The sequence below is a fragment of the Mesocricetus auratus genome, unplaced genomic scaffold (genome assembly GCF_017639785.1).
Source record: "Mesocricetus auratus isolate SY011 unplaced genomic scaffold, BCM_Maur_2.0 Super-Scaffold_100013, whole genome shotgun sequence".
Lineage (NCBI taxonomy): Eukaryota > Metazoa > Chordata > Mammalia > Rodentia > Cricetidae > Mesocricetus > Mesocricetus auratus.
Window position 1 is genome coordinate 5749928 of NW_024429196.1, and position 25980 is coordinate 5775907.

The 25980-nt window shown below is 47.7% G+C and overlaps 1 pseudogene; it reads right to left on the reverse strand.

Annotated features, from left to right (window-relative positions):
- Positions 1–9575: 9575 nt before the first annotated feature.
- On the reverse strand, positions 9576–9891 carry LOC101828323 (annotated as a pseudogene).
- Between the last annotated feature and the right edge of the window lie 16089 nt (positions 9892–25980).

Consider the following 25980-nt stretch of genomic DNA (forward strand, 5'->3'; position numbering starts at 1 on the left):
GTGAGTGTCTCATTCTTGCATGGTAAACACTTCACTGACTGAGCTCTGTGCCTCCAGCCCCAGATACCACATACTTACACATATGAACGTGTGTGCCCCTCCCCCACCCCATTCATCCTAACACACCAGATGTGCTGGCCTCTGAAACTGACCAAGTCTTTGCTCACCTGTTAATATAGCCAACTGAAAACACCTGGATGTTTTCTGTCCTGATGTCAGGAGTCTGCCTGGGACTAGCAGAGCAGCTTCGTGTGGCAGAAGAGCCAGTGAGAAGCCATGAGCCCTCCCCAACAAACACATGCAAATGTCCTTTTGATTCCTGAATTGTCCTCAAGCTACTAAAGAACAAAAAAGTCAAGGCCAGATGTCCTGGCCATCAGTGCCCATCCATCAGCCTTGAGGGACTCGTGTGGGAAATCTGCATGGAGCCTGAGAGCCATGAAGAGGGCTGTGTGTGATTCAGAGTGGAGGCACTTCAGCAAATGCTCTGAAGTAGTTCTGGCTATAAACACATCTGTAGAAGGAGACATCCCACTCCGGGGTCTGTGTGAATGTACTCACTGGACATAGATATCAAATGCACTCACTGGTTATGGACATCAGATGCACTCACTGGACATGGACATCAAATCTGTTTCTTTATACGTACATTTTATGTATACAAGTATGGCCATTTTAAATAGTTTCTAGTTTTGTTTTTAAATTCACATATCTGGTTGTTTTGCCTGCATGAATGTCTGTGTGGATGCTTGGTGTCCTCAGAGGCCAGAAAAGGGTGTTGGATCCCTGGAGCTGGAGTTAGAGACAATTGTGAGCTGCTATGTGGGTGCTTAGAATCAAACTCTTGTCCTCTGGAAGAGCAACCAATGCTCTTGGAGAGTCATCTCTCCAGCCCCCAGGTTTGGTTTATTTTTATCATACTAGTATTGAGTGTGTGTGTGTGTGTGTGTGTGTGTGTGTGTGTGTGAGTGTACATGTCACAGCATATAGGTGGGGGTCAGAGGATAATTTTCAGGAGTCTACTCTCCTTCCACCATGTGGTTCCAACATTTTTAGTATTTGTGCTTGAAAAATTGATCTACCATGCCCTGCTCTAATAATCCTTGATACATATAGACACCTTAGTCTTTGGACTTCTCTGAGCCCCCATCATATATGGCTTTGATCCCTTCTGAGTCATGGCTCAGGTGAATTGTACTTAAAGAGACAGGAATGGAACAGTGTTTGGGGAGCTTGTGACTACAATCCCAAATCTCTATGTAAACCAAAAGGACTGAAGAGAGATTCAGAGTTACTTCTCCATAGTTACTCAGCAGTGTTCACAACAGCTGGAGACACCTCAGATGTCTATCATGGATGACAGGAAAACAAAATGCACACATACACTTATGATGGCTAATACTGTCAACTTGGCAGAATCTAGAATCACCTAAAAAATGAATATCTGGGCATGTCTGTGACGGATTCTCTAGACTGGGCTAACTGAGGTTAACCTGAGGTGACCCACATTTGGGGTCCATCCCATGGGTTGGGGTCCCAGACTGAACAGAAAGGAGACAGCGAGCTGAGCACAGCATCATCTCTCTGCTTCCTGACTGTCAATGCAATGTGACCAGCCACCTCACGCCCCTGTCACTATGCCTCTCACCATGAAGGACATAGCCCCAAAGTGAAATAATCCCTGCTTCCTTAAATGGCTTTTGTTGCGTGTTTTGTCACAGCAGCGAGGGAGATAAGTCAAGATTATTCTTCAGCCTTGAGGAGAAGATGCTGACATGTGCTACACTATGAATGAGAACACTATGCAAAGTGAAATAAGTCAGTCACCCAGGACCCCACTTTTATGAGGTGCAGCCATTAGAGTGGTCAGACTCACACAGAAAACAGGTCTGCAGAGCTGAGGGAAGGGAAGGAGTTAGTGCTTGCAGGAAACCAAAAACACCACTTTGAAAAGCCCCCTGGGTATTCAGCTTTGATCCACTGCCATCCATTCAGAGCGGCCTGGGCTCTCAGAAGCTTAGCACTGGGCCCACAGGAAGAGCAACAGGGAGGAGAAGCTCTCTCTGAAGAGTGATTAATTTGGTAATTAATGCAGGGAAGAGGAAGAATGACTCTGAAATGTTTGCTTCGGGCCCTAAATTTTAACATTTAAGTCTGCATTCGCAGCGTCTGGTAGGATGCAGAGCTGTGGAAGCAGCAGGGAGGAGATTGAAGATGCAGGGCCTCTGGGAGCCAGAGGTGCCTAGCCCTGAAAGGAGGGAGACAACACTTCAAATGCGAAGACACAGGCATTGTGAGAAGGCTCTGGAGTTCAATGGAAAGAGCCCTGGGGCAGAAAGAGCAAGTCTTTCACTAGTGTGAAAACCAAACTTCCACGGCCTGGAGAAATGAGGCATTTGGGGTACCACATTCACAGCATGGTCTCTGGGGAGGTAGTCTAAAGGCAGGTAAACAGAGGAGCCCTGGAGGATTGCTTTCTGAGTAAAATATCTGCACTTAGAATTTGATTAACCTGTATAAGTTAAGACAAGTAAGCCTCTGTAAGTCAGTGGTTCTCAACCTTCCTAATGCTGCGACTCTTTAATACAGTTCCTCATGTTCTGGGAACCCCCAATCATAAAATTATTTTCACTGCTATTTCATAACTAATTTTGAGTCTGTTACAAATCATAATGTAATATCCGTGTTTCCTGGTGGTCTTAGGTGACCCCTGTGAAAGGGTGGTTTGACTCTCAAAAGGGTCATGACCCACAGGTTGAGAACCACTGCTGTAAGTCAAAATTCAATGAGGTGTATGTTTGGCCATGTATGTGCAGACATTGTATGTGGGCTGTAGGTGATTGTATGTGGACATGTGTATGCGTGTGTGTGTGTGTGTGTGTGTGTGTGTTCGCACATCAATTCCAGAAGTCCATCGTGACTATCTTCCTCGAATGTTCTCCACATCCTTGTCATCATCGTTGTCATCATGATCATCATCATTTTGAGGTAGCATCTCACTGACTCAGAAGCTCACCAGTTTTGCTAGATTGGCCAGCAGTAAGCTCCAGGGATTCTCTTGTCTCCACCTCCCCAATGCTGGGACATGAGTTGAAGCCAATAGAAAGTCTTTATTGGCCAGCTAACAACTACACTGCGTGTCTGGGATCCCAGTGTAGCACTGAGCCCTTCTCAGGGTGAACTTTTTAAGCATTAAAGCCATGTCCTGGGTTGACATACTTCAGTTAACAAGAACAGTTAGTCAGAAGTAGAACTACAGAAGCTAAGGGGTAAGGTTAGTACATTTAGAGATGGTAGATACTTATGGAATCAGTCTTTGTTTTCATTTTGGCAGGTGGTGCTATCTGTGTGCTGAGTTTTACGGCCTGAATGGTACTCCTATCATGGAGTCAGTTGTGCTGAGTCTGGGGGCCATTACAACCACCACTGTCTGACCCTGAGAGGAAAAGCATGGCTCAGCCCTGAACACAGCTGTCAGCTAACAAGGAGGCAGGTGGGATCTGTGCTGTCAGGGACGCTGGGTCAAGGCCATCATGTCTCTTGGGATTTCCCAAATACCTGCACTTGAACCTATACAGCCCACGCCTCATGCAGAGTCACAGGACATCGAGTCGTCTTTGTGTGTCCCTACAGAGCCCCTGGACTCCGGTGAGCCCATGCTTGCCTGTGAGGAAATGTCCACAGAAGTCTTGAGTGCCAACGACATGGGAATGTCAAATGTGTTCTTCATTTAGGCAGGCTGCCTCGGCCAGAAGGGAACACAGACTGCCCCGTGTCCCTGGCTGCTCACCATTTCGTTGCCCTGAGAGTGTGAGCACTCAGGTGGCTTCTCTTTGCTGCCCTTTGCTTGGTTGAGATTAGATAGGGAGTAGAGCCTCAACAGAGGAAGATCATGTATTCACCACCCCAGGGGTGACCTCTGTGAGGGGCAGTGTGGCCACAGCTGGGTGGCCAGGCATGTAGCTTCTAACTCAAGGTCAACCCAAGGAAAAAACTTGCGGTTGGGTTCTCAGTAGATCTGGATGACGCTTGCTGTGTGGATTGTTTCTCTATCTTGGAAAAAGAAATCTCTTGGAAGAGTGTTCTCAGTCATTACTACAGCATTCAGGAAGTTGAGTTCCCTACCCCTAATCTCACGAAATGGGCCCAGAACCCCCCATACTAATTCCCCTCTCCTTCAGCCCTAACTCCATTCGATCCAGGAACGAATCCTTCCTATGGTGTAGACACTGTTCCTGGAGCTGGAGACAGCCTGCAATGGGTCCCTCTGGAGATAGCAGCATAGGAGAGACACCTTAGCAGTGGCAGAACCAGGCTACGTGTGCCAGGCAGCATAGAGGGTCGAGAGAAAGGCCGTGCAGGAGTGGCTCCGGTCTGTCACATCTCTGGTCTCCCTGGCTCCTGCTTCCCACCCCATGGCTGAGGAGCAGAAGAGCCAGAACCCTGCCAGGAAGAAGAGCCACCTGGGAGCAAGGGTTCACGGGAACAGCACTCAGTATTAGCTGTGTAAACACGCTTGGATTTTGTGCCTTAGAACACAGGGACTGTGAACCAATGTTTCCCTCATGAAACCAGCAAGGCCCATGTTTGCATAGTGCTGCTCAGGCATATGGCAGGGCAGATGGCCATGAGTCATTCTGCCGAGGCCTGGTGAGTGGCCTCAGCAGAATCCAGTACCCTTGGGATCAGACTGGGCACTTAAGCTGGCAACATAAGGGAAGAAAGGCTTGTTTTCAAATCAAGAAGGGTACGCTCCATCGTGGAGGGGGCCGCGATGCAGAAGCAGGAGGCATTCGGTCAGATTGTGTCTGGGCTCAGAAAACATAGTGGACAGGAAGTAAGGCTGGGGCATCGAACCCCAAGGTTTCTCTTCCCCCCAAATTCTGCAATCTTCCAAAAATCAGAACACTAGCTGGATACCAAGTGTTCAAACACATGAGCCTGGGGGACATTTCACATCCAAACTGTGCATGACCCAACACGCCTGGGCAGATGGGACCGACAGCCTCTGCCCTGACTTGGTGACATAGGATTGGGTGGAAGGATGACAGGCTAAGCAGCCCAGTTCTCCCTCTGCTCTTGGAAAGCCAGGCTTGGATGGGGACCCGGCTGGCCTCCTGGCTCAGCCTGGACAGAGCAACAGTCACTTCGCCTCAAGCCTGCCCCATGATTGGAGGTACTTACCCAACCCCATACTGCTGACCGGAGCTGGTATGACTGGTCCTCTGGAAACTGTCTCTTGTAACAGGTGCTGGTGGTCACCTATGGGGTCATTGAGTTAGTTCCTTAGTGCAGACAAGCCCCAGAGAAAGAGAAGTAACAGCTTTATCCCTTTGGGATAGGAGGGAGCCTAAGACTAAATGCAACCCTGCTTTAGGTGTTTTATAGACCCCCCCACCCTCCCTTCCTCCATTAGGCCTTTTTAGATAACTGCCTCTGTACCTAGCTGCCTTTTCTCACAGTGTCTTCTGGGATCAAGAAGCTTTCCTTGTCTACCTATGCCCCTCCCCCAACTCTCCTTCACCTGATGGCCCTGTGTACATCATCACCCCCTTAGGGGATGGAAACGCTCTTCCGGGTTATTACACTTGCTCTCATCCACAGTGAGTAGATGCCAAATTTTTGTTGTTGTTGTTGTTTGTTGTTTGTTGTTTGTTGTTTGTTTTTGTTTTTTTGGTTTTACGAGACAGGGTTTCTCTGTATTGTTTTGGAGGCTGTCAGTCCAGCCCAGCCTCGAACTCACAGAGATCCGCCTGCCTCTGCCTCCCGAGTGCTGGGATTAAAGGCGTGTGCCACCACTGCCCAGCTGATGCCAAGTTTAAACATTGCTACCCACAAGACGGATTGGCAGGCCTCACTCAGAACTGGCTTCCTCTGGGAAGTCAGTCCAATTTCCAGACCCTGACTCCTTCCCATGACTCCCTATGTGCTCCAAGATGGCTCACAAACCTCCCAGGGTGGCCTGACTTTTTCATCATCTCCAGGAAGAAAACAAAGGGAGGGATGGAGGGAGGGAGGGGGGAGGGAGGGAGGGAGAGAGAGAGGGAGGGAGAGAGGGAGGGAGGGAGAGAGGGAGGGAGGGAGAGAGGGAGGGAGGGAGGGAGAGAGGGAGAGAGGGAGGGAGGGAGGGAGGGAGGGAGAGAGGGAGGGAGGGAGGGAGGGAGGGAGGGAGGGAGGGAGGGAGGGAGGGAGGGAGGGAGGGAAGGATCAGAATGAGAGACAGACTCATGACCAGTGTACTGGTACTCTTATTCAATAGCAAGGCCAGGAGGACTCTGGGACTCTAGGAAATTGGTCAACCCCTCCCCTCACCACAACCACAGTATGCACAGGGTTTCCTCGGATGAGAGCCCCTGTCAGGCTCTGTGCTGGCGTCCACACCAGGATGCCAATCTTCAAGGGTTGTGTGATACTGGAAAAGATGCTTCGCCTTCCAGTGCCTCGGTTTCCACGTATAAGGAAGGTTGCTAATGGTAACTACGGCTGGAGTGGCTGTGGGAACTGAGGGTGTACTTGGAACGCATACAGAAAAGCCCCTTTCAGGAGGAATTACCAGACACCCTTACAGACCAGTTATTCCCATGCTTGCTGGTGTTCGGCTGTGTCCCAGTCAGCAGAGATACCAAGCACTCACTAGCAGTTCAGCAAAGTTCAGAGACCTGGTGTGACATGTGAATATACATGAGTGACCACCAAAAAACCACTTGTGGAAGGGTTGCCCCACCCACCCACCATGTGATGCTGCTGGGATGGGGAGGAGCCCTTGAGAGGGAGAGCTGTATGGGAGGTCTGTAGGTTATTGGCGGGTATGTCATGTAGGAGCCCAGCCCCTTCCTCTTCCATTGACTTCTTGGTTGATGAGGTAATCATCTGTGCTGGGCCATTGGTCCTGCCTTGATACGCTACTTCCTCAGATGCTGCCGATATTGGGTCTCCCAATCTTAGACTGGAACCATTCAGACTGAAACAAAGCAAACCATCTCTCTGTAAGTTAATTATCTCAGATGATCAGAGTGACAGGAAGCTGCCAGCCCACATGGCCTTCTCACCTGGCTGGTCACATTTTCATGTAACAGTCCCTTGAGCAGGTCTGTAGCCTTCTCATGACCTATTCAGTATCTGCCTTTTCCTTAGTACACCACCAGGCAGTTGCCAGGTCCTGGGTGTTTGAAGAAAAAAAGAAGTCAGGCAGCCAGCATTCCACCCATGCCCAGGGATGTGCATCCTAGCCAGGCCACCCGAGGCCACATTAGCTCAGCTCTCTTTGCTGGAAGCCTTTTCCACTGCCCACTTAAGGCGACAAGTGTCACAGCTGGGAGAGAGCTGAGTTGTCAGTGTTGCCATCAATAATGCAACAGCATCTCGCTCCTCGCTGGGCCTCTCGTCTCCATGGCACTGGGCAAACGATGCAGCACAGTAGCTGGTGCTCCAGCTGAGTCTCAAGCCTTGTCCTCCGAGTCAGAAGGACGCAGAGTGGAGAGTGGCCCCCAGCTGAGCCCAGGAGAGCAGCCCTTGAGATCACAACAAATGTGTGCGTGCCTGAGTGTGTGCCTGTTGTATACACGTTTATAACTGTGTGCACATGTGTGTCTCTGCATGCATGCATGCCCCTGCATGGGCATGTGCATGTGTGTGCACATGTGTGTCTTTGCAAGTGTCCCTGTATGGGTATTCCTGTGCTTTTGTATGTGGGCCCCTGTGTGAGCATGTGTGTGCATGTGTAGATGTACATATGTGTGTAAATGTGTGTGCGTGTCTGTGTGCTTATGTAGGCATGATTGTGTATGTATGTGTACATGTGTGTGTTTCTGTAGTGTATATGCATATGCATGCGCATTTGTGTTTGTGTGTGTGCATGAATGCATATGCATACAAATGCATGTGTGTCCATTTGTATGCAAACATATGTGTCATATGTATGGTATTTACCCATGTGTGTACACTTGCATGCCTTTATGTGTATTTAAAACACTTCACACATTTAAAGTATCTCAAGCAGGGCATGAGGGTCATCTGTAATCCCAGAACTTTGAAGGTTGAGGCAGATGATTGCTGCAAGTTGGAGACCAGATTTGACTTCATAGTTAATTCTAAGTCAACCTGAGCCAGTGAGATCTGTGTCAACTCTTCCTGTCCTTACTTTTTAAAATCCCCAACTCATTAAAGACCAAACCGAAGTGACTCTCCCCTCTGCAGCAGACCCTCTTCAAGGTCTTGCTCATCTTCCTGGAGGCAAGAGCACTTGCTGGTCCCTGAACAGATAAGCAGGGTCAAATCTAAGAAGAGGAATGAGCTCTCAAAGGCAGGGCTGCCATAGCAACCAGCCAAAGCTTCCCGCTCCCAATCCAACCCAGGGGCACCCCTGTTCCAGGAGTACCCTGTTCCCAAGGCCCTCCCACATGCAGTCAGTCTGGGAATCTGAGCCAATGGCTGAGGGGAGAACTCATTGGAACAACTGTCCCCTGTTCAAACAGCCAATCTGCCCCCACACTTCCATGCACTGCATTCACTGTCTGCCCCCAGTCCCACCTCTCACCACATTCCCAGGCTGGTGGGCTGACCTGCTGGTTGCCAAGGTCACAGAGTCCTGATAGGTCATGAGAATGGCTGTTGGAGAGGGGAGGAGGTGCAGAGGAGTGGACAAAGTCAGCAGCTTAGCAACCGGAGTCCAGTTCTCTACAGTGCTTTGACAACAGACTTCTTCCCATTCATTCTGTGAGCTGAGGTCCTGGCTCCTGCCTCCTTATCAGCTGCTACCCACACATACCAATAGGACCCGTTGCTATTTGTTCTGGACACTGCCTCCTGGGTAAGGTTTTTTGTCTGGGGAATGCCTGAGAAAATAGTAAGGGAAAATGCTGTCAGTCTCCCTGTCAGGCCCTGGGTATGCATGATTGGGGTGTTTTAAATAAAAATGACCCCCTTATAGGCCCATAGGAAGTGGCACTATTAGGAGGTATGGCCTTGTTGGAGGAAGTGTGTCATTGGAGGGTAGGCTGTGAGGTTTCAGAAGCTCAAGCCAGGCCTAGTGACAAACTATCTCTTCTGGCTGCCTGAGCATCCAGATGTAGACCTCTCAGCTGCCACCATGCTTCCCGCTGTGATGATAATGGACTAAACCTCTGAAACTGTAAGCCAGCTGCCAACCCCAATTAAATGGGTTTTGTTGTTGTTGTTGTTTTGTTTTGTTTTCAGAACATTTCTTTATTTTTCACTAAGACTTTCCCAGAGGACATAACTAACCTTGTCACCATTCCCCACCCAGTAAAGGGTGAGTGCACTCACTGCTACAGAGCAGATACGAACAGTTTCAAGAACTGGAACCAACCTCAAATGGCAAAAACATTTTCTGTCTGAATTATCATAAAAATGTTTAAGTAAAAAAATAAAGAAAAGGAGCAAAGGGGCAATGGTGGTTTCAGTATGAAAAGATCATTCACGTTTCATGCCATACATTCAATCTTAGCTCTAGTAACAAAATGGAAACAGGATTACTATCATACAAAATGTTCACTACCGCACACTGTATGCACCCGTTTCAAGCCCACCCCCAGCCCCTAATGCTTCCAACTCAGTTACTTCCCAGCCTAACAGGCCTGTCGACAAAGGAGCTTGTAGATCTTCTCTTTGATCCAGTCTTTGTTATAAGGCTGGTATGTCTGTGTATCAGCTCAGTACAGAAGACAGCTGACATCTGCCAGATCGTCAATAAAACCCAACAATTGACTGATATTCTATGTGATAGAGGGACTGTTGGGATTCATTCTCTTCAAGTGTCCTTCATACATTTTACAAACACCTTCCATGCACTCATTCACAGACTCATAGTCAGTGTTAAGTCCTGCCTTCGGGCCTCTTGGTAGGCTGTACCAGCACAATGGTGGGAGACATCGTGCCAAACGCTTTGCTGCAGCCGCCGCTAACCAAATGTTTTCTTTGATGAGTATTGCATGATCATAGTTCACAACAATAGAAACCCTAAGTAAGACAATGATGCTTTGGGCAGTGCCCAGGTTTGCTGCCTTCTGGGGAACAGAGAAGTACCTGAAAGAGCCGCCCTTATCCTTGTGGCCTGGAGTGCCACAGAGAAGCCTGAAACAGACAGGTTTCTTCTGAACAGCAGGTTTGACTTGACAGCCTGGGTCTCAGAGGTCAGGAAGGCCAAGTGCATGTGAGCCAGGTTAACAGGCAGCAGACCTTGGTGTGGCCTTGGTTCCCTGGTGTGGCTCCCTCTTACCTGAAGACTAGCTGTGTGCTTGACAGGACAGCAGAGTGGTAGGAAAAACTCTCCTGGTTTGGTCTCTGTTGCTGTGATAAAGTATCCTGGCCAAAAGCAGCTTAAGGAAAAAGGGGGCTATGGGCTTACAATTTCAGCTTACAGACCATCATCAGTGACAGAGGCTTGAAGCAGCTACTGACATCACACCCCCAGCTAACCGACATCACAGCTGCAGTCAAGAGCAGAGAAGTTAAGCATGCATGATCACTCATTTTCCGGTTTATTTGTGCTCTGTCTGCTTTCTCTACTCTTACACAGCTCAGGACCTCTTACTCAGGAATGGTGCCACCCATTGTGGTCTGGGTCTTCCCACATCAATTGATAACCAAGACAATTCCCCATAGATGTGTCCACGGGCCCATCTGACCTAGACAGCTCCTTGATTAAGACTCTCTTCACGTCATCCTAGATTGTGTCACCCTGGCAGCTGAAGCTAACAGTCACAAAGGGCTAAGCAGATAGGTGTCTTCCTTCCACCAGGCAGAGGCAGCGAAGGTCCCCTGGGCTCACGGGCCAGCTGACTTACCCTGCTTGGCAAACTCAAAGGCCATCAAAGAAAAGCAAACAAAGCCTGAGGACAACATCTGAAATTGTCCTTTGGTTTCCCATTCATGCACATACATGTATGAGTACACATACATGAACAACCCCCCTTCCATTTTTTTGAGACAGGGCTTTACAGTTCTGGCAGTCCTGTGGCTCACTATGTAGACCAGGCTAGTCTTGAACTCAGAGATCCACTGACCTCTGCCTCCCAAGTGCTGGGACCAAAGGCATGTGCCACCACACTCAGCCCAGTATATATTATTTTAACAACTGTGAACTGTTCCATGGTGGGAGCCTACCACAGTTTACATGACTCCCCCAGCAGCAGGCTGTTTGGGGACCTCCAGCTTTTCACTGTTATAAACAGTTGCTTCACTAGAATTGATTTACTCGTGCTTTTGAGTCCTTGTGCAGATGCTTATCAAGGCTGAATTTTTAATTTGGAGCTGCAAGATACTACAAATATAAAATTGTATAGACACCATCAAATTTTGCCAACAGGAGGATGTACCAATAGACTATTTTTTAACATGGGTTTCTGGGAACCAGCACCCCATCCTTATACAGCAAGCAAGATGACTGACTGAACATCTCCCCAGTCCCAGTTGTTCCTATTTAGAACTCAGAACTTCTGTATTCTCTCCACTAGGCATTTTCTATCGCAACATCTTCATCCGTGTCATCTTGTTTATTGTTAGATTTTATATTGTCCTGGTGGTAAATTGTTTTGATTCTCCAAGAAAAAGAATCACCTGCTGTTTCCTTTAGAACATGTAGGTCATTTTTATTTTGCCCATTTACATGTAGGTGCATCCATCAGGAATATTTTCTATCTACTGAAAGCACAGTATCTGACTACAGTCTTTTCCAGGGAGAGTGTCAAGATGTCCATTACTGAATTACCAGGATGATTCTCCCTCTTCTCTGCTAACTTGGAATTCAAATTCCATCACACATTCAGTCGATGGCATGTTCCTTGCCTGTGTTGACATAGTCACTGCTCTGTTTAATGTGGGTTATGAATCTGTGGTCTTCCAAGTCACTTAGTTCTCTTGTGTACTAATTTTGTTGAGCAATCAGCCACACACTGTACTCTTCACTAATCCAGTGTGTACAGCTCAATGTGTTTAGAGAATCCACAGACCTGCACAACAACCAGCACAATCTTAGAATATTTTCACGCCCTACAAAAAACCCTTGGGCCCATACATAGCTAGCCCTCTCCATTTCCTCCCAAGCTCCCCCAGTTCTGGGCAGTAACTCTTTTCCATTGTATCTGTGGGGTATCTTTTCTAGACCTTCTACATCAATAGAATCCTAGAGAATGTGTGGGAACACCAGACCTTGAGCAGAGACCCACTTCCCCTTCTGCCTGGGAGTAGGCAGCTGTAAGACAATGTTTAGTAAAAACATGTTTACTAAAAATGATACAATAAGTTCCTGGGAAAGGTTTCCACGGAAACCGCCCTGACCTCGACCTTGTCCAGAGACTAACCGCACCTTTAAAAACCCACACACATCCACCTCTGGTGTCAGAGCAGAACCAGCCAGGGTAGAGGAGAGAGCAGAAGCTTCTCTGGTGGGAGCTTTTCTTAGGAGGTTTTCTTGAACCTTTTTGGAGCCTGTTTAAAGTTTTCTTTATATCATTGAACGAGTCTCTGTGTTGTCAATCCCCGACACCCTCCGCACGTTCTCGGACACAGGCAGTGCAGCAGACGTGACAATTGGAGGTCCCACCGAGATCGTAAAAGCGAGGTAAGTGGACGGGGTTAAAAAACTATGGGAAATAGTTCCAGGAAGCTAGAATCATTACAGTATCAACTAAAAAAGTTACTTAAAGAACATGGGACTACAGTCAAGTCTAAAACCCTAGAAGGCTTTCTAAAATCGATCGAACGAGCCAGTCCATGGTTCATTACTGGGGGAAGCTTAAATATTCCAGATTGGGAGGAGGTTCGCCGTGATCTTCATAGACTTTTACAAAAAGAGGGATCTGAGTCCTTGCCCCCTACGACATTCTCCTTATGGAGATTAGTGAGGGGAACACTTTTGACAGATAAGGTTCGTCACCGCCAGGAAGTTCAGGACACAAAAGAGGCTTTTTTAGAGTTACAAGAGACTGAGACTCAAGCCTCCTTGAGTTCAGGGGCAGAAAGTAATGATAAAGAGACCGTGACTAAAACTAGAGGCTCCATTATTAGTGAGGATGAGGAGGAGTCTCTTAGTAACAACAAAAAAACGGGTAGACATCTCCGGGCGCGATCCAAAATGAAGGACTCCGGTCAAAATCGGTTATATCCTTCTCTATCAGACCTAGAAAATGGAAGTAGCTCAGACTCAGACTTGTCACAGTCTGAAAAGGAACGGTTACTTGCTGAGATCGCGACCCTTAAAAAAGAACTAAAACAGATTCTAATTAAGGAAAGACAGGACAGGGAGAAAAACCCTTCCCCATATTCTGAAAAAAGGGACTCCTCCTATGAGATAACCCAGTCCTTCTCAGACCTGGAGGGAAGAACAAGAGGAGGGGTCCAATGCTGCCCGGTGGTGGCCCCAGTAATGGAAGTTCCAGATCCGAACAATTCTGGACAGGTCATTAGGCGTCATAACCCTTTAAATTTTAAGGATATAAAACAACTTAAAGAGGCAACTTTAAATTATGGAGCACAGGCTTCCTTTACACTTTCCTTAATGGAATCTTTTGCGTCTCTTAATTTGACACCTGGCGATTGACAGCAGCTTTGCAGAGCAGCTCTGTCGGGGGGAGATTATTTGATTTGGAGAGGTGAGTTTCAGGAAAGATACAGCCAGACAGCCCAAAGGAATGCACAGGCCGGACAGCCCCAGAGAAATGTGGAGATGCTTACCGGGAGTGGTCAATACGCCACCATTCAGCAACAAATGCAATATGACATCGCAGTCTATGCCCAAGTGGCAGCAGCGGCTCAAGGGGCTTGGAAAGTATTGCCTTCCAAGGAAGGAGGGGATCATCTGTCCAAAATCCTTCAAGGACCTTCTAAACCTTTTCAAGACTTCGTAGACCGTCTCAGTCAGGTAGCAGAAAGAATATTTGGGGGCATTGGGCCTGCGATGCCAGTCATAAAGCAGATGGCATTTGAAAATACAAATAAGTATTGTAAGGAAGCCCTTCGCCCCTATCGCAATAAAAGTCTAAATGACTATATCCGGATCTGTAGGGACATTGATGGGAACTTCATCCAGGGCCAAGTGTTAGCTGCTGCTATTCGGCCCCAAGTGGGGAAAGAAAGACCTACTCTGGGAGGGAGAAAAACATGTTTTAGCTGCGGTAGGGAGGGACACTTCCGTAGAGAGTGCCCTCAAAATAGTACTACGGGTCTCAAGAGACCTGGTTTATGCCCCCGTTGTCGAAGGGGATATCATTGGGCCAATAACTGCTACTCTAAAACTGACAGGGAGGGAAATTTCCTTTCTGCTAATAATAATCAGGGAAACGGGAGGAGGGCCCCACCCCAGGGCCCCAAAACCAATGTGTACGGGGCAATGACGCCTGCTCTGGGCAGTGGCAGGACTCATTTTCTACCCCAGAGCAACCCCTTCATATCTCAGACTTCCTTAGAGCCACCTCGGGGAGTGCAGGATTGGACCTCGCTCCCTCTGCCCGGGCAATCCTAACACCGGAAATGGGGATCCAGGCCCTCCCTACTGGGGTGCATGGGCCATTGCCCCCAGGCACGGTTGGACTACTCTTGGGACGGTCCAGTACTATTCTTCGAGGCATTATAGACCAGGATAGTGAGGGGGAGATTAAAATAATGACATCAGTGGGCAGTGGGGTTGTTGCCATCCCTACAGGAGAACGGATTGCTCAGATACTCCTCCTCCCTACAGCTCCTTGTGAGGCTAGAAAAATTAAAGAGAAAAGGGACAACCAAGGTTTTGGAAGTACCGGCCCGGCAGCATTTTGGGTAGCCACTATGGAGAACCGCCCCCAGCTTACATTAAAGATAGAAGGCAAGTCCTTTAGGGGCGTCTTAGATTCTGGGGCAGATTTCTCTGTCCTCTCAGATAAATTCTGGCCCCCTGCCTGGCCGAAAGAGGAAGGGACAGTGACCCTCCAGGGAATAGGACAGACTGTGCCCCAAAAAAAGCCTCAAAATCCTAAAGTGACAAGACTCTGAGGGCCACACAGGGCTTTTCTAGCCATATGTTTTGCCTGGCCTCCCTATTAACCTCTGGGGACGGGACCTCATACAAGAAATGGGAGTGGTCCTCACCACTCAGGCACCCAAGTCCAAAAGCAGGGGCCCCCAGATAACACAAGGGAGGGGCTAGAGCCCGGGGAGAGAACTAGGTAAACTAAAACAGAAAGAGGTTTGCCCTGTGACATCCCTCCCTTTGGAGACCAGGGCCCCAGGGGATAGGAAGGGTTTTGGCCATTTTTGATGAGGGTCACTGTTGCGCCGCCAGCCCCTATACCCATCACATGGCTATCAGATGATCCGGTATGGGTGGAACAGTGGCCCTTACCAGCGGAGAAACTAAGGGCGACTCACCAGCTAGTTCAAGAACAATTGGAGGCAGGTTATTTGGTTCCTTCCACGTCCCCTTGGAATACCCCTATATTTGTAATAAAAAAATCTTCAGGAAAATGGAGGTTACTACAAGACTTGAGGGTCGTGAATGCGACCATGCAGCCTATGGGGGCTCTACAGCCTGGCTTGCCCGTGCTAAAGACTGGCATTTGATTGTTATTGATTTAAAGGATTGCTTCTTTTCTATTCCCTTGCATTCTCAAGATAGTCCTCGGTTTACATTTAGCCTTCCTGCGATTAACTTTAGGGAGCCTGCCCTTCACTTCCAATGGGTGGTGCTCCCCCAAGGGATGGCTAATAGTCCAACTATATGCCAGATTTATGTAGCTGCCTGTTTAGATCCCCTCAGACGTAAGTTCCCTGATCTTTACATTATCCACTACATGGATGATATTCTTTTGGCTGCGGCCGAAGAAAGACAATGTTACATAGCCTTTGCAGAGCTACAGGAACTTCTGGAGGCCCGCGGATTTATTTTGGCTCCTGAAAAGATCCAAAAGAGACCCCCTTATACTTATTTGGGTCATCAAATTCAACAAACTGGCCTCCGGCCACAAAGACTCCAAATTGATTGTTCAAATTTAAAAACACTTCATGATTGGCAGAGATTCTTGGGAGAGGTGCAATGGTTTCGCCCTTCTCTTTCTATTAAAACAGGGGCTCTTAAAGCGCTTTATGATATTCTTCCTGGAGATCCTGCTCCAACTTCCCCTAGACAGATTACCCCAGAGGCCAGGGAAGCCCTACAATTGTTGTTAAGAAGTATAGAGCAAGCCCACCTTCGGCGTATAGATTATGGGCAGCCCCTTGTTCTGGTTGTACTTTCATCTAGCTTTTCGCCCACTGCTGTGTTTTGGCAGACTGGTCCTATTTATTGGATACATTTGTCAGCCTCCCCTAAGAAGGTAGTGACCCCTTACTATGATCTCATTTTACAATTGTTGTGGAAGGCACACAAGTTTAGCATTCAAACCTTTGGAAAGAGTCCTGATAAAATTATCCTTCCTTATGGTAAGGAGGAGGTGAACATCTACAGATCTTCCATGATGGGTGGACCCTGTTTATTACATCTACAGGCGCACAGTTTGATAACCAATATCCCAACAGCCCCTTGATGTCTTTTTTCAAACAACACCCTGTGATCTTTCCCAAGATTTTAAAGGAGAACCCTCTAGTTGGAGCTCGCTCAGTCTTTACAGACGGCTCCTCCAAGGGTTTCGCGGTGGTGGTTTCTTCTCAGGTGCAGAAGAGGGTACCCATAGGGCAGATGTCAACACAAGCCGCCGAGTTGTTTGCATGCTTGATGGCTTTCCAAATGTTTGAGGGAGAGCCCTTTAATTTATATACTGATAGTGTTTATGTTGCCAACATTGTTAGACCTTTAGAAACTTCTCCATATATTCTTCCAACCTCCCAGGTTCGTTCCTTATTAGTTCAGCTCCAACATCTTATTTGGCAGTGCATCCACCCTGCTTATGTGGGATTTATTCGTGCACATACTAACCTTCCAGGACCCCTTGCCCAGGGCAATGAAATTGCTGACTCCTTGACCCGCCCTAGGGTCTTATTTACTCAGGAGCAGCTTGCCCACCAGCTCCATGAGAGGTATCATCTAAATGCCCGCTCCATTAAATTTCACACTGGGTGCCCCTTATCCATAGCTACACAGATTACCTCTCAGTGCCCTGATTGTGCCCCTTATCATAATTCTCCCAATGAGGGGGTAAATCCCCAGGGCCTCAGGGCCAACCATCTCTGGCAAATGGATGTCACTCACCTGCCGCAGGCAGGGAAATTAAAATATATACATGTCTCTGTGGATACGTATTCTAAACTGATTTTTGCCTCTCTCCACTCAGGAGAGAAGATTAAAGATGTTATTTCTCATTGCCTGCAGGCCTTTGCCTACATGGGCGTACCCGATGCCCTAAAAACGGACAATGGCCCTGCCTATGCCAGCAATCGCTTTGCTGCCTTTTACAGGGAACATCACATTGTCCATTCTTTTGGTATTCCTCACAACCCCACGGGACAGGCTATTGTGGAGCGCACCCATGCCACTCTCAAACAGTATTTTAAGAAAATAAAAAAGGGGGAGTATGTTACCTCCCCCAATATTCAGTTATCCACCATACTTTACATTTTAAATTTTTTGACCATAGACCATAATAATTTGTCTGCTATGGAGAGACATTGGAACAAACCCTCCCAGTCCTTGGGATGGGTCAGATGGAAGGATTTGATTACAGGAAAATGGCAGCCACCCACTCCCCTACTAGCTAGGGTCCGAGGGGCTGTTTGTGTTTTCCCTCCAGGAAGTGAGAAGCCCATTTGGGTCCCCGAACGGTGCATCAGGCATGTCGACCCCAATACTACTCCGGATACTAGGAATGCTCACCATGATAAAGATCCAACCATTGCTGAACACTCAGGAAAAGAATAAAGCTTCGGCAACTGTCAGACCATTTAGTGAGATGCATGGAGCAGAGAAAAACTGGACCTGAGACCATGGGAGCCTACCTAAGCCAGTTTGAGTGAGATCTCCTAAATCAGTGTTCCTGATTCTTGATGTCATCGAATCTAGAGCCCAAGAAAGAAAGAAAACAGTCGGTTCGAGATTTCCAGTTTCTCAACAGACCTGCTGCATCAACCTTCCGGACCCATGAGTTTTCATCGTGAAGCCAACAGAGAAAAAAGGACCCATTTAAAATATTTGGACATTGGTATGGACTATGATGAGTGACAAAAGCCTCTTTTCAGTAATTGAACAGGACATGGTCACTTGAAATATCAGACTTGGTGGTTCCTGTTTCTGGAATTGTGCCTAGGCCAATGTATTTTTCTGGAGAAATGCAACTTGTCCTAATGCGACAAAAAGGAGACTTTAACTCAAGTCGCATAATCAGCTGACGTTAAATCAACAAACTACATCACCACAGGAACAAATTGGTGCTCTGTGGATAGTGCAACAAGCCTATTGTTCATATTTTTCATAATGCTACATGTGTAACATCAATGATTGTGTCCAATGTATCTGTGCAAGTACACTTTCTAAATGCTTTCCTGAGCAGATCTTGAAACGATTGTAAACTTTATCAAATTGTAAATGTAAATCACGTGCGGGTTACCATTGTAGCAGAATGAAAATCATGTGCATGTTACCCTTGTAACAGATGAAGGCTGGTAGAATGTTATGGCCCAGATCTGGTGATGGGTACGGTGATGGAGAGGTGCTATGTCAATGGGGGTCCTGGGAATGGTGGCAGTGGCGGTAGGCATTCTGGCTTTATGCCGAGCTCAAAGGTGCCTTGTTCCAGAGGCAAGAGACACGTAACCAAGTATTGCTTAGTTTAGCCCATGGCAATCCCGATAGCCATGAAGGTTGGTTACAGATGATTTAAGGTTGGGGTATCTCCGATGACGGACAACCTGTGGGGAAGACCCCTCCCACCTAAAACAGGGGTTCAAGGTCCCCCAAAGACGGGAAAGGGAGGGTGACCCTACTTGACCTAAGCCAGGAGTGCCTCATTTGAAAATAAAAAGGGGTGAATTGTGGGAACACCAGACCTTGAGCAGAGACCCACTTCTCCTTCTGCCTGGGAGTAGGCAGCTGTAAGACAATGTTTAGTAAAAACATGTTTACTAAAAATGATACAATAAGTTCCTGGGAAAGGCCTTCCCACGGAAACCGCCCTGACCTCGACCTTGTCCAGAGACTAACCGCACCTTCAAAAACCCACACACATCCACCTCTGGTGTCAGAGCAGAACCAGCCAGGGTAGAGGAGAGAGCAGAAGCTTCTCTGGTGGGAGCTTTTCTTAGGAGGTTTTCTTGAACCTTTTTGGAGCCTGTTTAAAGTTTTCTTTATATCATTGAACGAGTCTCTGTGTTGTCAATCCCCGACACCCTCCGCACGTTCTCGGACACAGGCCGTGCAGCAGACGTGACAAGAATGCAGTGTTTTAGCCTGGTACATTGCACTTTGGTAACATGTCCAAGTTCAAGTGGAACGGTCCAGTTTATATAAGTTAACTCCATATTAATCTTCAGAGAGCCTGTCAAACCATTTCTCTACTTTACACCCTCCCTCCACTGCATGGGGGTTCCTACTCTACACCCTCCCCGGCATTTGATACTTTTTTCCTCATAGCCAGCCTCATGGAGGTGAGGTTTGGAAATGAGAATGTTAATGATGCCAAGCATCTTTTCACGTGCCACATGAGTCAGGGAGGAGAGTCCATTGGTAAATGCATCATGGCACCATGGTGCAACAGGCTTGAAGTAGAAATGAGCTTTCCCTGGGGCTCTCCTATCTGCTTCATTGTGACAGCTTTGGTGTGTCATTGGCACTTACTTGTTTAGAAGCAGAACTAGTTTTGCCTTTTCTGTGGACAGCACTCCAGAATCTAACTATAATCATTGTGCCAAACCATTCCCCTCATTTCTATTTCCCATTGATTCCTTTTCCCTATAATGATAAGAACAAGACCCAAGGGACTGGGCAGATGACTTGGTCAGTAAAGTGCTTGCTGTGTTGGCATGGGGGCCTGAGATAAATTCTACAGAACCCACCTAAGAGCTAGGTGCTAGGAAGTGGAGACCAGTGAGCACAAAAGAAGACAATAAAGGATCGCCAAAAATGTGCGTACAGTTATTAGTATAGAGAGCTTACTTTTAGAGAACAATACCTTCTTTTTGTATCTAGTGTGTATCCTAAAAATATGCTATGAACCTTTCTAAATGACTCACCTGGGTTCACTTGACTGAACAAGGTTAATGATCTTATGAAAGAACAGAGGCATTAAAATGCAAAAACAGAGAATGATTCTAATTTGTTGGTGATTCATTCCCGAGAACTGAGTATCTTGAGCAAGTCAAGATTGCATCAAAATTGGGATTTCTGGGGCAGTGGGGGGGCACAAAGGTCAGTGTCAGGAGTCTTTGTCAACCACACTCCACCTTTTGCTTTAAAGATGTATTTTATTTATTTGTGTGTGTTTGTGCTTACATGCCACATATGTGCAAATACTCTCAGGTCTCAGAGGCCAAAAAAGGGCATTGGACACGCTGGAGCTGTAGTTACAGCATGGATGTTGAGGAACTGAACCCGGGTCGTCTGGAAGAGTAGCCAGTTTTCTTTACGATGGAGCCATCACTCCAGGCCTCACCTTATGTTTGGGAGGAGTCTCTAACTGAACTTAGAACTTACTGATTTGGCTAGGCTGGCCAGTGAGCCCTGGGGGTCTGCCTGGCTCTGCCTCCCCGATGCTGGGATTACAGGTACACACCATGCTTGGGTTTTTATTATTCAGGCCCCCATACATGAGCTGAGCCAATGCACATGCGCACTCTCTCTCTCTCTCTCTCTGTCTATCTGTCTCTCTCTCTGTCTCTCTCTCTCTCTCTCTCTCTCTCTCTCACACACACACACACACACACACACACACAGACCCCTGTGTCCTGGGTAAGGAGCTTACCCTGAATTCTCAGAGTGTCCTGTGTGGAGGGCTTGGCCAATTCTTAGCAAGAACTTTAATGAAGGTTATTTTCTTACCAGTAGAAGGAGATTTCCCAAGGCTAGTTGGTACCCAGGCTTCTTGTGAACATAATGATGGATTTCTACTGCCTCCAATTGCTGAGTTTGGCAAATCTCTTCATCGCAGAAAAAGTTGCTAAGCATCTCACCCAGCTGTGACTTTTTTTCCCCGAAGCAATACACTGGGACATTACTCATCTCTTAGAAAGGGGCTATTAAAGAATCCCACAAGACGGTAAATTACATGAAGCAGGTATCTGCAAGAGAGGACTAAATATTCCATGGCCAAATATGATGAGCTGGTACCAACCCAGCTTCTGAAAAGCCTGATTTAGTTCTTGTTTCTCGACTAAAACGGGGCTCGAGGCAAGTATGTTATTGTAGGGCCTGAACTAATGAGCCAACACGGGATCTAAGGTGAAGTTGATCTGCTGTGCTTGCCTCCAGTGAGAGTAACTAAGTATTGGGTTCCTCATACAGCCTTGCCTATGGCAGTGCTTTCTTACTGTATTTTAAGGTGTAGAAACACAGAGTCTAAGAGAGGCTGGGAAGAATCCCAAGATCAGTGGTAGAATGGTTTTGCTGAACAGAATAAACCAGAGTTAAGGACTGGTGAGATGGCTCAGTCCCTTAGCACTTGCCATGGGAGTTCCTGAGCTCCATACTCGGCAGCCAGATAAAAAGGCAGGGGTAGTGGTGCATGCCTGCAACCCAAACGCTGCAGAGGAGAAGACGGGAGCATCCCTGTCCCCAACGCACATCACTACAGCAACAGAGGGAGGTTTAAAAATGTCCCTATGTCATCTGACAGAAGGAATCCTGACTGGCTTTCAACACTAACTTGAGTTGCTCCAGCATTTGGACCTTTGTGAATTTAAGGAGTGTACAGGTGTACTTACCGGAGAAGTAACCTGAAATTCTTGAATATGTACCCACACATCCTGATTTCTGTGCAGGCCAGTTTGAGCAATTGGAAATGAAGATACACCCCTTGGAAGAACTAAATGGCGAAGAGGTTAAGAGCCACCAAATCTTGGGTATTGGAGAGATGGCTCAGTGGTTAAGGGCACTTGCTGTTCTCGCAGAGACCCAGGTTCAGCTCCGAGCACCCACATAGAAAACAGCCCACTATAATTCTAGTTCCAAAATGTCCATGCTCTGGCCTCTGTGGGCACTGTATGCATGTGGCATATAAACACACATGCAGGCAAAATATTCATGCATATAAAATAAAAATAAATAAAACCGTCTTTTAAAAAACGTAATTTCATGCCTTAAGACCCTGAGAAAAAGCCGGGCGTTGGTGGCACACGCCTTTAATCCCAGCACTTGGGAGGCAGAGGCAGGCGGATCTCTGTGAGTTCGAGGCCAGCCTGGTCTACAGAGCGAGTTCCAGGACAGCCTCCAAAGCCACAGAGAAACCCTGTCTCGGAAAAAAAAAAAAAAGACCCTGAGAAAAGGGGCTGAGATGTTGCTTGCTGTCAAACCTGATGATTTGAGTTCAATGGGGGACCCTCATGGTGGAAAGAGAGAACTGACTTCCACACATTGCCCACCGACTTCTGCATACACACTATTGTACATACCCACCCCCATGTATGTGCACATGTGTGTGCACACACACTAACTAGTTAATGTAATAAACATTTTAAAGATCACCGAAAATGTATCATCCCAGACTAATTTAAGAAACGCCATGTTCCTGTAGAGAACTGTGTCTGTTAAAATACTCCGTGAACCATGAGTTTTACTGTAAATAGTAAGGCCTGCACATACCATGCACTCTTGTTTATGGCTGTGAACAACTTCTAAAGAGTCTTAGATCAGCTGAGGAAGTCAGCCTAGCATATGATAGACGAACATGTGTAACTCTAACCAGCAAGTTGACTATGAGTTGCTGATATCTTCAGGCATAAGCTGGACTCAGCTTTGACCTCAATCCACAGGCTGCAGGTAACAGTGGGGATACCCAGCCATACCCCAGCCTTGAAACTGAAGGCTGTGCCCAAGTTCCTTGCTCACTATGTCTTAGGTTTTGGATTTTTTTTTTTCCTGGGCAGACTTTCAAGGTCATAGTCTTGGAGATGCAGTGTGGTGTGTGTGTGTGTGTGTGTGTGTGTGTGTGTGTGTGTGTGTGTGTGTGTGTTTGTGCACGGTGCACATGTGTGAGTGTGTAGCAAGCACTTACTGTCTGAGCTGTCTTCCCAGCCCGAGGTACAGGACCTTTTAAGTTATCCCAGATGTGCTGCTCACATCAGAAGCAGGAAGCATTCCATCTTCCCTTGGAACAATTGATGCTCACAGATCAAAGGGCAAGATGGAAGTTTTTTTTAGTCAGCTTTAACTATCAACTTGATGTAGCTTAGGGCCACCTGTGAAGGGAAGTCCCCAGTGAGGGATTGCTCAGCTCAAATTGTCATGTGGGCATGTCCATTAGACGGTTTTCTTGATTGTTAATTGATGTAGGCGGGTCCAGCCCACTGTAAGTGACACCATTCCCTAGAGAGATGGTCCAGGTCTGTATAAGAAAGCAGGAGTCTCTGAATAAACCAGCTAAGTGTTCTTCCATAGCTTCTGCTCCAAGTTTTTGCTTGAATTCCTGGCCTGACTTGTACCAATGATGGCCTGGGACCTGGAAATAGGAAGCAAAGAAACCCTTTCCTTTCTAAGTTGCGTTGACCCATGGCATTTGTCACAGCAAGAGAATGGAAACTAGAGCAAGCTAGAGCGCAGACGCTCCATTGCAGCAAGCAGCAGGTCTTGTTGCTGCCTTGCAATCAGCTTCCCGGTTCAGACATCCCGTGTCAAAGAGCACTTGCATCTGGGAGGCAGCCAGAAATGGGGAATTTTCTTAGGAACAGTAGTTGGTTGACAATAGAGGGTGAAGTTGAAGAAAATGCTAGAAAGACAGTAGAGGGCCAAAATCAGTGGATGGGATGGGGAAAAAAATCCCATCATTTCCTTCAGGTCAATACAGAAGTCACAGGTAGGAAGTTCCTCTGGAAACCTAGCAGTACACTCAAGACACATAGTAAGATGTCACAAGGAAAGCTCACAGCTTCCCTGAGGCTGACCCCGGAGGACTTGTTTAAACAAGCAGGAAGGAAGGCTGAGGTTTTCCTATGAGTCTGTCTTTATCTGCTCTTCCCCCTGCCCTGTGAGGGCTCTGGTTAAAAACTGCGGAAGGAAGGATGCCAGCTCCCAAGGTGGATGGATCTGGAGCAGATGACAAATAATAAAGCCTGCTGTTATTAACCACAGGTGTGTTGCTACTGGGCGGGTTTATTTATTTTTTTTATTTTGGCTCGATTTTTGATATATCATCCTGATCTAAATCAGGAAAATGTATTCTTATGTCTGGAGCGGCCCCCGCAGTCTGCGCTGAACGGGGCTCCCACCTCTGACGAAGCAATCGGCTTCTTCACGGTTGGCAGGTGAGTAAATTGGCTTTTACTAGGTGTCATTAAATATGGTTTGGGGCTGATTTACTACCTGCTGGCTTTGCATGGAAGTGGAGTACATAATACACTACGCCAACAGCATTCATCTTTTGTTTTTAATTCATTGCAGTTTGTTGGGCAGGCAAGCAGCAGTGCTGGTGAGACCTGAGTAGCATGGATAGCAGCATCTGTGGGTGTCAGGTGGGGCGCCCCAGTTCCTGGGCCTGTAGCAGCATGTCTTGCCTCTTTCCTGTTGAGATGCCTGGTGGCTGAAGCATCCCTGGAAAGAACCCTGGAACCTTCTGGCTGCTCCCAGACCTAGCCAAGCATGGCCCCATTGGCCTTTGCCCTGGTGTCTGTTCAGCCTGTGAGGAACTGGAGGGACTCCGGTCAACCCTGAACAGAGGTTTACATGGCTTCTTGTACTCTAAAAAAGCCATGGTCCTGCCCATCCCTTCCACCCACAAGTGTCTCCTCACCACATCTGTAAAGAGCACACCTACAGGGTAGGTGGAATTAGTCGGTCCTGGGAACGCCCTCACAGGCCTGCCCAGGGGAGCATCTGTTAGTTGATTCTGGAGCCAATCAAGCTGATGGCCAAGACTAAGCATCACAGCCTCCATTTTCACACTGTCCTCTGCCCAGCTTCAGCCCAGCACTTTGACCATGCCTGCATCTCACACACCAGCACAGGCCCTCAGCCATCCTTTCTTCCTGGTACAGAATCCTTCCTGAAAACCAGCTGAAGCCAGACACGGCCTATGCATACCTGAACAACTGGGCAAATGGCATCTAGTTAAGCTTATGACCCGACGTGCAAGTGGGTCCCTCTGGGTCCTAATGTTGTCCCAAATACCTGCTGGGGTCTTTGCTTCATCCCGGACCTCGAACTCATTCTTCACCTTTGTCCTCAGTCAGCGCTATGCTTTCACACTGGGTGATCATGCAGAAGCCCCAGTCACTCAGGCTGGGGTGGGCTCTCCTGGGACGTGTACCTCTGAGTCACCCAGGTTCCTGCAAGTGGCCCCAGTAAGGTCGCTGGTTCACCTCCTTGGCCTTCGGTAGAATCCTAACCTTGTCGGTTGCCTAGCGGGTGTGGGTTGGAGTTTTCGTGCACACTCCCTCCTCTCGGTTGTCCCTGCCTTAACTACCAGCTCTGGTCACCCTTGCAGGCACACGGACCTGCGTGACATACTCAATGCTCCTCCATCACATCCCGTGTCAGGGCTGTGCCTCTGTTCTCGGCCTGTGAAGACACTTGCTCCAGGTGTCTGCTGAAGTAGCAGCTGCCCTATGCCATCGTCTTACCTGCCTCTCCTCCTCACGGAGAGCACACTGCTTCTTGTCACCGCGCTGCCTGTGTCTTGTCTCTGGGCTAGCAAGCTATGTTTTTTTTTTTCTTGTGTCTATCACCAGGTTATCAGGTCCTTCAGACAGTGAATACTGAGTGGGTCTGCTAGGAGAAATGATTTCTAGCAAATATTCTTTAGAAACAATGAATGATAGGTGGTGGTGCATGCCTTTAATCCCAGCACTCGGGAGGCAGAGTCAGGCGGATCTCTGTGACTTCGAGGCCAGCCTGGTCTACAAGAGCTAGTGCCAGGA